This window comes from Manis javanica, chromosome 12, assembly GCF_040802235.1.
Source record: "Manis javanica isolate MJ-LG chromosome 12, MJ_LKY, whole genome shotgun sequence".
Lineage (NCBI taxonomy): Eukaryota > Metazoa > Chordata > Mammalia > Pholidota > Manidae > Manis > Manis javanica.
Window position 1 is genome coordinate 8,372,754 of NC_133167.1, and position 15,201 is coordinate 8,387,954.

Here is a 15,201-nt window from a genome sequence, read left to right on the forward strand (position 1 = left end):
TCTTTCGCTTTTTGAATCATCTGCTAAGCCATCAGCCACTGCTTTTGTTGCTTACAGTGGCCTTATTTCTGTCATATTACTTCATTCTTTCTCTTTCGAACACTTCCATGGTATTTTGTCTATGTTTTCTTCATTGTCACCTTCTATTCTGGAGGGAATCATAACAGTTTTTTAATTCTTCTAATTTCCTACCAGTTTTCCAAATATATTTATAACTTATTTTTTGAATGCCAGAGCCAAAAATAAAATATCTTTAATGTGTCAGATATTTAAGTCAAGGTGTTTGTCACTTCTTACACCTCTCAGCTCCCAATTCCTGTCTGTTCACTGTTTTTTGATCTGCATGTTCATTATCAAGTTTTTTATCTTTTACTCTATTAATTTTATTCATTATGTATCATTATTTTGTTATTTCTACATTATGTGAATAATTTCCTATGTCAGATGTCATATAACAAAAAGCCAAAGTTAAAATTTCGTGTTACATGACAATCCCTATTCGTGAGAAGAATATGAATGTATTTTTGTTTCACTGGCTGAGTTGCCCCTTCTGGTCTTTTCTTGCCGTGACTTCTCCTTGCTTCATTTTTCACTTCTTTCCCATGGGAGAGAAAGTCTGCATAGCGGAGTCTTTGCATAGCTCAGAATATCTTCTATTTTCATAAATTAACAACATGTTTTGCTATTTTTTTATTATTATTTAAGATTTTTATTAACGGGTGCTTGCCATTTGTGGACTTTTTTGAAAAAAATCAAGCTGTAAACTTTTATTACAAATTAAAACCGAGGTTCTTAGAAATCTCAACTTGACCAAATAGGAAACAATTTAAAACCTTTTAAAGGTGTATTGAGAAAGATCAGGCTTTTTAAAGAAAAACCACATTTGTCATTACCAAAAGGAGACGTGTTTAGGTAAAAATACTAACACCCCATGCTGCACAGATCGTGCACATAGTTCTGGGTATCTGGTCAGTGGGCAACAAGCAATCACTTAAGGTCTTCAGCTCCAATCTTTTGTTCATTTCTTATTGCTGGAATTTCATACTCACTTTCCCTCGCCGATGACTGAACGGGATGATGGGCGAGATGGTAAGGCGGCATTGGCTCAGCCGGTCCTGCTCAGCCTCCGACTAATTCTCAGCTGGTGCATCAGCTGCTTTTGTCTGTCTGCCATGTCGTTTAGGGTTTCCTGGACATCTGCCTCGGTAACTGAAGTTGCTGCGGTACCGACGCTGGGGTGGCTGCCGACCTTGGGTCTCATCCCCTTAATTTTCCTCATCCATATCATTGCCATCCTCTCTAGGCTGCCTTTGGCGAGGACCCCTGCAGAGTCGTGGGCTGTCACCCCGACACATACTCTGTCTCGCTGCTCTACCCAGCTCTCCTGCCCCCTGCATGTCAGCACCTTCCATCACTTCTCCTGCCCAGGAGGGTTGGGATACTGGGGTCGACTCCCGTGGGCTCTTGTAATATCGTGAGATGGACCCCTTACCTGCAGCTGTGTGCGCTGCTGGCCTGGCCTTGGGGGGCACTGTCCCATCCCTCGTTCTTTCCCTACTCCCACCGTTCTGGTCGTTGTGCTGGAGACTGCGTGTGGTGCCCTGGACATGGACAGCATCTATGATGTTTACTCTGCTGCGTGTTTACCGCCTTGCCCTGCAACTCCCAGGGCCTGTAACGTTTGCTCCCTCCACACCGTTTTCTCCTTCAACATCACTGGACTCCAGTGTCTCCATCTCGACACCGGGAAGGTACTTCCTAGGGTCTCTCTTCCTGACAGCAGTCCGCTCCACAAATGCATCTTCCTCTGTCAGTCCTGTTGATGAAACCACATCTGTTTCCTATATTGAACCTTTTTACTGTTCCCCAAACCTTCCTTGTGATGACCTTCTAGTCCCTGCTGGCAGGTGCCCCCGGTGTGAGGCCGCCCTGGCCACCAATCCCTGTGCCGCTGCCATGGTGCCAGGCTGGGTGTGGGCAGTGCCGAGGGCCAGGTGGCGGGCAGCTACTGGGTCTCCGCGTGGCTGCCCGTGGCTGCGGTGATGGTGGCAGGCTGGCTGCTGCAGCTGCGGGTATGATGGTAATGAGGCGGGGCCAGGGGCCTGCAGGGGCTCTCCGCGGCCCCCTCTCTGCTCCTGCTACCGACTGAACTCTACAATATGTATTTATTGCAGCTTCTCACCTTCAAAATTTATTTAGTTTTGTTCCACTCTCTTCAGACATTTTGTTCTACAACTGAAATCTGACTTCAGCCAGAAATCTGTTTCTTTGTTAGTGTGTGGACAGACATCAGAGTTCCCCCTTTATCTCTGTAGTTATGCATTTAGTTAGTTCTGACAGGATCAAGTCCAGTGTCATATTCTCTTCATTGATCTTGCCTGGCACACAGAGCCCTTTCAAACAATATACATACTTGGTTCTTTATCAGCTCCATTAGATTTTTCTGATCCATTTGTTGTGGGCTCACATTCAAGAACATCTATTATACATATGCTGGCTATCTATTCTCTGTCCTCCTTATTTATCATTTAAAAAAAGAAAAAGAAAGTTCTGGAAAGCCTTCCTCCTCTTAGATCATTTAGTATGAGACTTAAATACATCAACTTAAAACAATTGCTAATCTAAAAATCCATCAACATCATCCACCACATCAACAAAAAGGACAAAAACTACATGATCATCTCCATAGATGCTGAAAAAGCATTCAACAAAATTCAACATCCATTCATGATAAAAACTCTCAACAAAATGTGTATAGAGGGCAAGTACCTTAACATAATAAATGCCATATATGACAAACCCACAGTCAACATCATACTTAACAGGGAGAAGCTGAAAGCTTTTCCTCTGAGATTGCGAACAAGACAAGGATGCCCACTCTCCCCACTTTTATTCAACATAGTTCTGGAGGTCCTAGCCACGGCAATCAGACAACACAAAGAAATAAAAGGCATCCAGATTGGCAAGGAAGAAGTTAAACTGTCCCTGTTTGCAGATGACATGATATTGTACATATAAAACCCTGAAGAATCCACTCCAAAACTACTAGATCTAATATCTGAATTCAGCAAAGTTGCAGGATACAAAATTAATACACAGAAATCTGTTGCATTCCTAGATACTAATGATGAACTAGCAGAACGAGAAATCAGAAAAACAGTTCCATTCACAATTGCATCAAAAAGAATAAAATACCTAGGAATAAACCTAATGAAGGAAGTAAAAGACCTATACCTGAAAACTACAAGGCAGTCATGAGAGAAATTAAAGAAGATACCAATAAATGGAAATTCATCCCATGCTCATGGATAGGAAGATTTAATATTGTCAAAATGGCCATCCTGCCTAAAGCAATCTACAGATTCAAAGCAACCTGTCAAAATACCAATGGCATTCTTCAACGAACTAGAGCAAATAGTTCTAAAATTCATATGGAACCACAAAATACCTTGAATAGCCAAAGCAATCCTGAGAAGGAAGAATAAAGCTGGGGGCATTAAGCTCCCCAACTTCAAGCTCTACTATAAAGCCACAGTAATCAAGACAATTTGGTACTGGCACAACAACAGACCCATAGATCAATGGAACAGACTAGAGAACCCAGATATAAACCCAAGCATAATATACAATAAAGCAACCATGGACATACAATGGGGAAACAACATCCTCTTCAACAACTGGTGTTGGCAAAACTGGACAGCTACATGCAAGAGAATGAAGCTGGATTATTGTCTAATCCACACACACAAAAGTGACCTCAAAATGGATCAAAGACCTGGATGTAAGTTACGAAACCATAAAACTCTTAGAAAAACATAGGTAAAAATCTCTTGAATATAAATATGAGCAACTTTTTCCTGAACCCATCTCCTCGGACAAGGGAAACAAAAGCAAAAATGAACAAACGGGACTACATCAAGCTAAAAAGCTTCTGTACAGCAAAGGACACCCACCATGGAACAAAAGGCATCCTACAGTATGGGAGAATATATTTGTAAATGACATATCCGACAAGGGGTTAACATCCAAAATATATAAAGAGCTTACATGCCTCAACACCCAAAAACACAAATAACCCAATTAAAAAAAGGGCGGAGGATATGAACAGACACTTCTCCAAAGAAGAAATTCAGATGGCCAACAGGCACATGAAAAGATGCTCCACATCACTAATTATCAGAGAAATGAAGATTAAAACCACAATGAGATATCACCTCACACCAGTTAGGATGGTCAACAGCCAAAAGACTAGGAACAACAAATGCTGGTGAGGATGTGGAAAAAGGGGAATCCTACTACACTGCTGGTGGGAATGTTAACTAGTTCAACCATTGTGGAAAGCAATATGGAGGTTCCTCAAAAAGCTAAAAATAGAAATACCATTTGACCTGGGAATTCCATTCCTAGGAATTTACCCAAAGAAAACAAGTTTCAGATTTAAAAAGACATATGCACCCCTATGTTTATCGCAGCACTACTTACAATAGCCAAGATATGGAAGCAACCTAAGTGTCCATCAGTAGATGAGCAGATAAAGAAGAGGTGGTACATATACACAATGGAATATTATTCATCCATAAGAAAGAAACAAATCATACCATTTGCAGCAACATGGATGGAGCCAGAGGGTATTATGCTTAGTGGAATAAGTCAGGCAGAGGAAGACAAATATCAAATGATTTCCCTCATTTGTGGAGTATAACAATGAAACAAAACTGAAGGAACAAAATTGCAGCAGACTCACAGACTCCAAGAAGGGACTAGTGGTTACCAAAGGGGAGGGGTGGGGAGGGAGGGTGGGGAGGGAGGAAAAAGGGGATTGAGGGGTATTATGATTAGTTCACATGGTGTGAGGGATCATGGAGAAGATAGTGTAGTACAAAGAAGACAAGTAGTGACTCTGTGACATCTGACTACACTGATGGACAGTGACTGCAATGGGGTGTGGGGGGGACTGGATAAATGGGTGAATGTAGTAACCACATTGTTTTTCTTGTGAGACCTTCATAAGAGTGTATATCAGTGATACCTTAATAAAAAAACTGCTAATCTACAGTCAACCTTATGATTTTTAGCTTTTTAATAATGCTATTGCTGTATATTAAGTATACCTCAAAGGATATAAACTTTTCTTATCACAATACTTCTCTTTTCTCAAGACCAAAATAGAAAGTTAATGCAAATCACTAAGTTGTCCTGATCTGTGTTTCTGATTTTTCATTCTTATTTGGTGCCAATGGAGGAGTGTTTTGGACTGAACCGAGTCCCCCCAGAATCCGTATGTTGAAAGTCCAATGCCCAGTGTGACAGTACGTAGAGACAAGGCTTACAAGGAAGTATAAAGATGAAATGAGGTCCAAAGGTAAGGCCTTATCCAAATAGGATTAGTGTCCTTATATATTCACACTGGTAACACTAAGGTTCTAGTCTTCAGGCTCTGCACCCCTGTATGTGGATACTGGTTTTCAGAAACAGTAATAAGGAAAGAATGAAGCCATTTGCAGAAAAAAAGCCTAAACCAGGAAGAGAAGGGTGTTGAGAGCAAGTGGAAGGAGGCTCTAGGAGGAAAGGCAGCAGGGCCGGGCAGAGGGGAGGGAGAAAGTCAGTGCTGAGCAGCTGTCAGCAGGGCTCAGACAGATGCACAAGCAGAGACTTTTTATTTTTTTTTTAACTGAAGTATAGTTGATATACAATATAATATTGGTTTCAGGTGTACAGCATAGTGATTCGACGATTATACATATTGCTAAATGTTCACCACGGTAAGTGTAGTTACCACCTGTCACCATACAAAGTTAGTATGACGTTATTGACTGTATTCCCCAGGTACTCTCACCCCTGTGGCTGACTTATTTTATAACCGGAAGTTTGTCCCTCTTTATCCTCTTCACCTGTTTTACCCATCCCACACTCCCCTCCCTCATGGCAGCCACCAGTGTGTTCTCTGTGTTTGGAAGTCTGTTTTGGTTTTGTTTGTTTTGTTTTTCAGATTGCACATATAAGTGAAATCACATGGTATTTGTCTTTCTCTGTCTGGCTTATTTTGCCTAACATAATACCCTCTAGGTCACCCATGCTGTTGCAAATGCAGCTTCCCATTCTTTTTGATGGCTGAATGATATTCCAGTGTGTACACGTATGAGAGGAGATGATCTCTAAGAGCCTTTGCTGTGAGTCAGTCTTGAGAAACTTGAGATGTTTATATTTGCTTTGAGGCTTTTGCATACTGGGCTGGTATTATATTTAGATGTGAAGTCACGCTGATATGGCTGCCCCATTATATTTGGGCTACAGGTAGTTGTGAAAAACAAAGAATCCAGAATATTGACAGGTCCCAAGTAGGCATGCTTTGCTGCAGGGGCCGCAGGGGGAAGCATGAAGCCAAGACAGGAGGGGCCTGGGGCTGAGGGCCAGGGACCCCAAGGAGGTACATCTTGAAAGATGCACTGGGAACACCCACCATCTAGGGCCCAGGTGAGGAGGGAAACAGGAAGTGTGGGGCTGGGAGTGGAGGGTTACCCCTACTATAAACACCACCCTCCCTCTTTACATTTAGGCAGGGCTATACCCAGGGGACGTGGGACAGAGTATCTGGGCATGGTGGGAGTTGGCTCCAGGCTGCAGCTTCTGTCATAAACTATCCAAAATCAAAACACACCTTGCTGTGAAGAACTAACTTCCTTCTGACACCTCCTCCTGAACCCCTGGAAAGAGTCACAGTTCCATCCAGCTGACGGAGTCCCTCTACCTCACCTTCTTGTATGTAACTATTTAACATGGTGTATTTCACAGAAGTCACTTATTGAGATGAAGAAATGACTGGGCTTTATTCTGCTAAGAGAACACCTGCCCTCCGTCCTGGCGGGTATAACGTTTCCTTACATTGACGGACAATGGAGGGTGCCCCAAATCAATCATCCTCAGTTCTCAGAAGGAATGTAACACCATTTGATGCAGTATGTATGTAAAATGCCTGGCACACAGGGGCCGGTCAGTAAAGCCAAGTCAGTGCCATCGCCTGAGCTAAGGGAGAGTTCCCTGCCCTCGACCCACATTGCCCCAGGTCCTCCCTCACCAGCTGCCCGTCAGTGGCCTGTGAGCTGAAGCCCAGAGCTTCATACTCCCTCCTGGGGAAGAGCAGAACTCCCATCAAGCTGGCAGAATCCTGCACTGTGGCCAAGGTCAAGCAGGAGGATCCCCCAAAGAGAGCAGTAACCCCAGTCCCAGCCCAGGGGAGACCATATGCCAAGGCAGGCAGGTGAGTGGGACTGAGACTGGCTGCCTCCTTCTTCCTTGACATAGTTTGCATTTCAGGGAACCTTTTTTAAAGGGGAGGATATTTTTCTCAGCAACATTTTCTGCAAGGTAGTTATCTCTACCTCACTTCCCAACACCCTCCTCCCACAGCTCCCCGGGGTGGAAATTCCTGACTCATCCCAAGGTCCAGCCCCAGTGGCCTTCCAGACAAGAGTCAGAGCCCTCCAAACAGCTGGCCCATGATTTGCCACATCTGCATGTAAGTGGTGAGAATGTAGGACTGGCCGCATGTCCTCAGCTCCACTGGAAAACCACCGCTGCCTGGGCTCTGCAGGAGCCTGTCCGCTTTCCCCGCTTGTACATCACTGGAGCCTCCTCCCGACTGCCCCCCACACACAACAGAGCCTGTTCCCAGCCCAGCAGCCAGACTGAGCCTGTTAAGCCCCTCAGACCCTATCTGCCTCGCCTCCCCTCTCCTCTCCCTTGCTGGGTCCTCTGCTCCTGGCTGATCCCAGAAGGCCAGTCCCTCCTGCTCAGGCCTTTCTACCAGTGGTGTTCTGCGTCTGGAAGGTTCTTCCCTGTAGCTTGTCGAGGAAGCCTGCCCCACCCCCGACCCGTCTCCCCTACTCCCTTGTACCTGCCGCCTGTGTCCCTGCACGCTCCTTCATGTTCTTGCACACAATGTCATCTGCTTATTGTGCTTGCTGTCTGTCTCATCACCATTAGTTCTATAAGGGCAAAATTTTTTTGTCTATTTTGTTTGCCAGTGTACCCCGTCAGGTTCCTAGGTGCTTCGTGAATACTCCCTGAATGAGTGAATGGATAAATGAGTGGGTGGAATGACTCTCTTCTCCCAGTTAGTCTGACCAGCTGGCCTGTGGTAACCAGAGCTTCCCCAGCAGTATGCTCCTTCCCTGTGACCCTTGTTCATTAGTGGGGTCTCACTCTGAGCACCCGGGCCAAACCCCCATGTGGTGAGTGGTTTTACCACCAAACTCCCTTCTGCCTGTGTCCATCTTGTCCATAACTGGGCCTGTCTCTTCCCAGAGCATTGTTTCACTCTGATAGATCAATAGCCCCTCTCCCACATGGGGTGCCACCACAGGGGGCCAGCCCACTGTTGCGGGCCTGTGATGCTTCTGTCTGCATGGTTCACCTGAACCCTGGTTGAAAGGTGTCCCCACTGTCAAAGAAAACCAGAGGCTGGCAATAGTTAACATGGTCAAAAACAACTAGTTAAGAAAGACTGCAAGCAGAGGAAAGAGACCTCAGTATAGAACTGAGCTCAGTTCTGAATGCAACAAGGACCAGGTCGGGGGCTCAGCAGATGGAAAATTATTGCAAAGAAACATCAGCGGTAAAAGGGGATTCTTGCTGAACAGACTTAATGGGATTCTTGCTTAGGCCAGGCCAGGTGATCAGGTACCAAGGATGCAGGATGGGAAATTTGACCGGACATCGAGGGTGAGCACATACCAAGGGTGATCAAGTATTGAGGGTGGGAGATTCTTGTGATACTGACATGGCAGGATTCTCGCTGAAACTGCAAGCCCACAAGGATGGACAGTAAAGTCCAAAGTCAAAGCCCGCTGGCAAAGACGGCAGAGAGGAGCCTGACCGGGGTTTGCCTAAAGGGAGAGTCTCTGCCCCCATATCGGAAAGCAGAGCACCTTTGCTGGCAGGGCCAGCACCTGCCGAATTTGATCTGCTTCCAGGGCCTGGCCCTCCCCTGCTGGCCTGCCTACATTAACAGATGGGTGCAGAACAGGACGGGGCCAGAAAGCCCTGCAGAGGGGAAGGACCCGGATTCCCTCCAGCCCTAGCTACCGACAGCCCACAGCTTCCAGAAAGCACTGTGGTGACAGGAGTAGGGCAGGGTGGGATTCAACTGCCGGGGAGTCAGGGTGCCCCTGCAAAGAATCTCCCAGGGGAGGACCGAAGCACAAACCCAAGTGCCTCACAAAACACTTTATCACTGAGAGACTCGCCAGGTCTCATGCCCACAGATGGAATCCCAGGGGCGGGCTGGGTCCTCAGTGCCCCTTGGCATAGAGACAGATGCCTCATCCTGTCTCACCCACAGGAACAGGAGGCTTTAAACTTAGTCAGCTCAGCTACTGCGACTCTCATGTTTATGCGGGAATTCACCGACCTGACTGCAACATGCAAAACAATAAAGCTTCTTGAAGAAACATGGGAGAAAATATATGGGACTGTGGTCAGCAGGATGGTTTCCCAAAGAGGTCCACTCCCTAATCCCTAGAATCTGTGAACAGGTGAAGTTACACAGCAAAAGGACTTCACAGATGTTCTTAAGACTACAGACTTTAGAGTCTGGGGAGCATCCGAGTGGGCCTAATCTGATCACATGACCCCTAAAACAGGGCAATTCCTCCAGCTGCTGCAGAAGGGAAGTTAGAGATTCCAGCCATGAGGAGTCCAAGCACTGTTACTGGCTCTGAGGGGTGGGATCCGTATTCAAGCACTAGAGAGAGAGCCCTTTAGGAGCCAAGGGCAGCCCTGGCTGACACCAGCAGGGAAATAGGGGTCTTGGCTCTATAACCTCAAGAAACTAGATTCTGATGACAACCTGCATGATCTTGGAAATGGATTCTTCTCAAGCTTCTCAGTAAGAATCCAGCCCACCGACACCTTGATTTTGGCCTTGTGAGGCCCAGAGTAGAGAAACCGGTCAAAGAACACACATTTCTGACCCATGGAACTGTGAGATAATAAAGTTGTGTTGGCTTATGCCTCTCAATTTGTGATAATTTGTTATGGCAGTCACATTAAACTAATAAAAAGATAATAGGTTAGACAAAGATTTCTTAGACAGGACATAAAAAACATGAGGCATTAGAGGAAAAAAACAGAATAAGTTAAACTTCATCAGAATGAAAATCTGGTCTTTGAAAGATACTTCTAGGGGAAGAAACAACAACGATCAAGCCAAGACCAGAAAGGAATATTTACAAACATGTATCTCTCGAAGGACTTGAATACAGAATGTATAAAGACATCTTGCAACTCAATAATTAAGAACACAAAACACCCAATTTTTTAAAAAGTGGGGTGGGCAGAACATTTGAAAAGACCCGTATCCAAGACAATATGAAATTGGCAAAGAAAGTACATAAAAAGATGCTCAACATCACTGCCTCTCATGAAAATGCAAATTAAAGCCCCAATGCGATAGCATTACATACCTATTAACAAGGCTAAAAAGGAAAAGACTGACAGTATCAAGAGTAGACAAGGATACAGAACAATTAGAAATCACATGCATGGCTGATGGGAATATGAAATGGTACAGCCACATTGGAAAACAGTTTGATAGTCTTTATAATTAAACATAAGCTTATCATTTGATCCAGCAACCCCCTTCTAGGTATATGGATGCTCATGGCAACTTTATTTGTAATGGCCAAAAACTGGAAATAACCCAAATGTCCATCAACAGGTAAACTAGTAAACAAATGGTGGTACATCTATGCAGTGGAATACTATTTGGCATTAAAGAATAACAAATTACTGATCCATGCAACACCATGGGTGAATTCCAAGATCATTATACTAATAGAAAAAAGCCAGACTCAAATGCTGGTGTGTTAGTCTGCCAGGCTGCCACAACAAGACACCACAGACTGAACGTTTCAATCATAAATTTACTCTCACAGTTCTGGAGCCTGGAGTCCAAGATCGAGGTGTGAGCAGGGCTGGTTTCTGGTGAGAGCTCTCTTCCTGGTTTGCTGACAACTGCCTCTCACCGTGGCCTCAGATGGCCTTCCCCTGTTCTTGCACATTCCTGATGTCTCTACTTCTTATAAGGACACCTTATCTAGTCATATTGGATTAAGATCCACCCATCTGACCTCATTTAACCTTAATCTAATTGAAGGCCTCATCTCCAAATACAGTCATAGCTAAGGTACTGGGGGTGAGGGCTTACGTATATGAATTTGGGGAGAACACAATTCAGACTATAATAGCTGGTAATGGTGTAATTTCATTTCTGTGATGTCAAGGAAAGACTGGAGAACTAAACTCAGATTGGTAGTTGCTGGGAGCTGGGGTGGGCAAAGAAAGTCTGGGGTGGACTTTTTTGGGGTGATAGAACTGTTCTGTGTCTTGGTTATATTGATGTTGTGGGGCTTTATACACTTCTGAAGACTCATGGAACTTCCATGGAAAAGGGGCGGATGCTTTTGCATGTCAGGTGTGCCTCAATAAACCTGACATGATCTAGTAGTCTGACCCCTACCCCCAGCCAAAGTCAGACCCACATTTTGGTCCCACCTGATCTATATGGTCTCCTAAATTAATAATTCTTATTATTTATAATTTTGAAGGTAACAGAGGTATTTTCTAGACTTTCTCTGCAAATACCTTTGTAGTGGAAGGCCTGTTTAAAGGTGTAACACCCAGAAGAAGGCCATGCGGTGCTGCGAGAGCCCTTCTCCCTTTAAGTCAGTGTAATGACTTAGAACAAACTGCCTGCTTTCTTTCCTCTCATCCAGACTAGCATTTCACTGCAGGAGTAGGCGAGGATTTAAAAAAAAAGAGCTCAGCCTGTTTCATCTTAGAGCATTTGTTTCCGTGTTTTATCGGAAAGCAATGGTGAATTCTCTAAAGTGAGGACACATCTCCTGCCATCCTTAGAAGTGCTGACAACAGAGAACACAGAACAAATTAAACTCATCCCAGACCTCTTTGGCAGCAGCTACCCTCCCTGGGGTGGAGGGGAGCACTTCTCAGCAAGATTAGCAACAGCACCTGCCCAGGGCATTCCTGCTGCCAGGGCCCCTCTACAGCTGAATGAAGTCCAGAGAAAGCCCTAGACTTAAGACTTCTCCCTGGAGGCCTTAGTAGGTATCTAAGCCACTAAGAGAAGTCACAGAACCACCGTGTTAAGTTTATTTTCCCAACTGTCAGGGTGGACTAAGTGCAAGAAAGAGCTACTGACTCAGCAAGCCTGCTAATCATAAGTAGCCTTTCAAAGGCTTTTCCAGAGAATTGTTTCTTTCACATTTTATCTTTTACGTGACCATGTTTTATTGAGTCCAAGACACTATATATTGTAAGGAAAGGGGAAAAGGGCTGCAAATTAAACTATGCCACATGCTTTCTTCTTTCTTAGGACTTGTACTGTGTACTTATTCAAACAGATTTTAAGCCTATTTAGATAGATGGGTTTTTTTTAATCCTACATCACTTATGGGCACATAAAAAAGATGTATGCCAAGAATATTAGTTGGTTAGGGTGTTCCTTAAATATATTCAAAGTCAAGTTTTTCTGAATAGCATTTCAAATCAAAGTCATCAAATTTCATGTTTTGCCAGGGTATTGTCTCCAAAGGCTAGGGTTGCCAAACTTTTTCTGCAATGAGTCAGACAGTAAATGATTTTGGCTTTACAGGCCATGTACCTACTCAAGTCTGCTGCTATAATACAAAAGCAGCTATAAAGAATATTTAAGTGGATGGGTGTGGGTGTGTCCTAAAAAATCTTTATGGACATAGAAATTTGAATTTCATACACTTTTCATGTGTCATGAAATATAATTTTTTCTTTTGTTTTCTTTTAAATAATTTAAAAAGATAAAAACCTCTGTCTTCAGACCTAACCACCTCTCAAAGGACTCCCACCAAATACCATCACACTGGGAACTGGGCTTCAACATACAAATTTTGAGGAGACAAAAACATTCAGTCTATGGCACAAGTAATTGAGAGTTTTTTGAATTAAAAAAAGTTTAATGCAACATAAACTATAGGTATAATGATTACAACTAAAGCCAATCTGATCTTAAGTCATTGAAATATGCCAGATTCAATTGGCCAAGAATGGTCCTATAACAGTATATGCATATAGAGATAAATATAAGTTTATACACACACACACAGAGCATATGTATAATACTCAGCTTTAGGCAATGGGTATACCTACATATGCCATAGCTAGAAATAAAATTTCCTTCAAAATTTGCCTTTAACAAATTCTGAATAATGAATACTGGCCTTGTTTATAGTTAACTGGTAACCATTACATTGAAATAGCAAGATATGGTAGGATAGGAGCAGGAAACAACCTGATTCTTTTCCCCAAGGGCCATTCAAACCCTGTTTGTGGATCCAACCTTATTCCTTGAAAACTTGGGTTAGATCTTAGAACCCATAGTTTTTGTCTATCATGCTTTTAAAAAATTGTAATTAAAAAACACATACATAAAATGTACCATGTGAACCTTTTTTAAGTGCACAGTTCAGTAGTGTTAAGTCTATTCACGTTGTGAAACAAGATCTCCAGAGTTTTTCACCTGAAAAAAACTTCATCTGAAACTCTGTACCAATTAAATGACAACTCCCATTCCCACCTCCTCCCAGCACCAGCCCCTCCCACTAACCACCATCCTACTTTCTGTTGCTATGAATTTGACTACTTTAGATTCTTCACATAGGTGGAATCAGACAGTATTTGTCTTCTTGAGACTGGCTTATTTCACTCAGCACTAATGTCCTTAAGGTTCACCCATGTTGTAGCATGTGACAGGACTTCTTTCTAAAAGCTGAATAATATTCCAATGGGCGTATATACCACATTTTGTTTATCCATTCATCTATTGATGGACACTTGGGCTGCTTCCAGCTCTTGGCGATTGTGAATGATACTGCTGTGAACACAGGTATGCAAATCTCTCTTCTAGACTCTGCTTTCAATTTTTCTGGATAGATATCCAGAGGTGGGATTGCTGGATCATATGGTGTTTGTATTTTAATTTTTTGAGGAAACTTTGTATTGTTTTCTATTGCAGCTGCACCATTTTACAATCTCACCAAGACTGCACATGAGCCCCAGTGTCTCCACATCCTGCCAACACCCATTCTTTTCCATGTTTTTCATAGCAGCCACCCAAATAGGTGTGAGGTGCTATTGCATTACAGTTTTGCCTTGCATTTTGCCTAGTCACTCCTGAATAATCAAAAGTCCTTTGGTCATTTTCAGTTCCAAAGTACAATCTCATTTAAGCAAATGCCATAAGTAGCCATAACACCCCTTGCCCCCACAACGATGCCCTAATCCCTGGATATGTTTTGCTCCATTTCAGGGGGGAATTAAAGTTGCAGATGGAATTAAGGTTTCTAGTCAGCTCCCCGTGTGCTCCCAGGCTGCCTGTGACTCCTCCAGGGTTAGAAGAGGTAGACTTTGGGAGGAGCTCTAAGGGACAGGAGAGACCATCTGACCAAGGGTGGATAGGGTGCTCGCATCTTCTGGGTGGGGCCGATTCTCAGTGATGACTCTTTTTCTTCTGTGGTACTCTGCAGGATCCTCAGTCGATCCTCAGGCAATCCTTGCCGGGTGCGTCTCATCCCATATCATCCTCTGCAGCCAATGGCAACTGAGCCTCTTCCTGCTGAGGGTCTCTCTCCTTTGGCAAGCAGTCTTTTTGGACGGCTCTTTCCCAGCAACTCCAAGGCCAGGTCTGTCCCACCAGTCCTCCTGGTTTGTAGTAACACTCTGCCACCCTTTCCCCACCCCCCACCGGGGGAAATATACAGTTCTCTCCCTTGCATATATATCTTTGCTTGGCCGTCAAGTAGGTAGTTCTAGCCATAGCCTTTGACCTTCTCAGAGGAAAACAAAATGCTTCTACAGTCTTGATTTTCTTCTACACAGTGGCCTGGGTTCATTCCACATTTTCTTATCATGGTTATTATGAACCACTTTCCTGTTCTTGCTGTTAGGGATTTTACCCAAGCTCATTCTTAGCTGATAAGTGTTTATATAGCATATTTACATAAAAGCTAGAAATAGTTTCATGCAGCAATAATATGGTTGCAGTTACAGTAAATGAAAATAACATCAGAACTTGGGAAATTTGAGATAATTCACATTTTTTCCTTAAGTAATTATTTTCATAGAGCTATTTGTAAAGTGTGTCTTCTC

The 15,201-nt window shown here is 43.7% G+C and overlaps 1 protein-coding gene and 1 pseudogene across 1 annotated transcript in view; one reads left to right on the top strand and one right to left on the bottom strand.

Moving 5' to 3' along the window:
- The window catches only part of SP110 (SP110 nuclear body protein), a 39,886-nt gene extending 35,121 nt beyond the window's left edge, over window positions 1-4,765 (top strand). Inside the window, 1 exon segment of the mRNA XM_073218005.1 lies at window positions 3,119-4,765. The gene's annotated coding sequence lies outside the window, so the exon portion shown is untranslated.
- On the bottom strand, window positions 1,026-14,624 carry LOC118968213 (Y-box-binding protein 1 pseudogene; annotated as a pseudogene).
- Window positions 14,625-15,201: the final 577 nt, after the last annotated feature.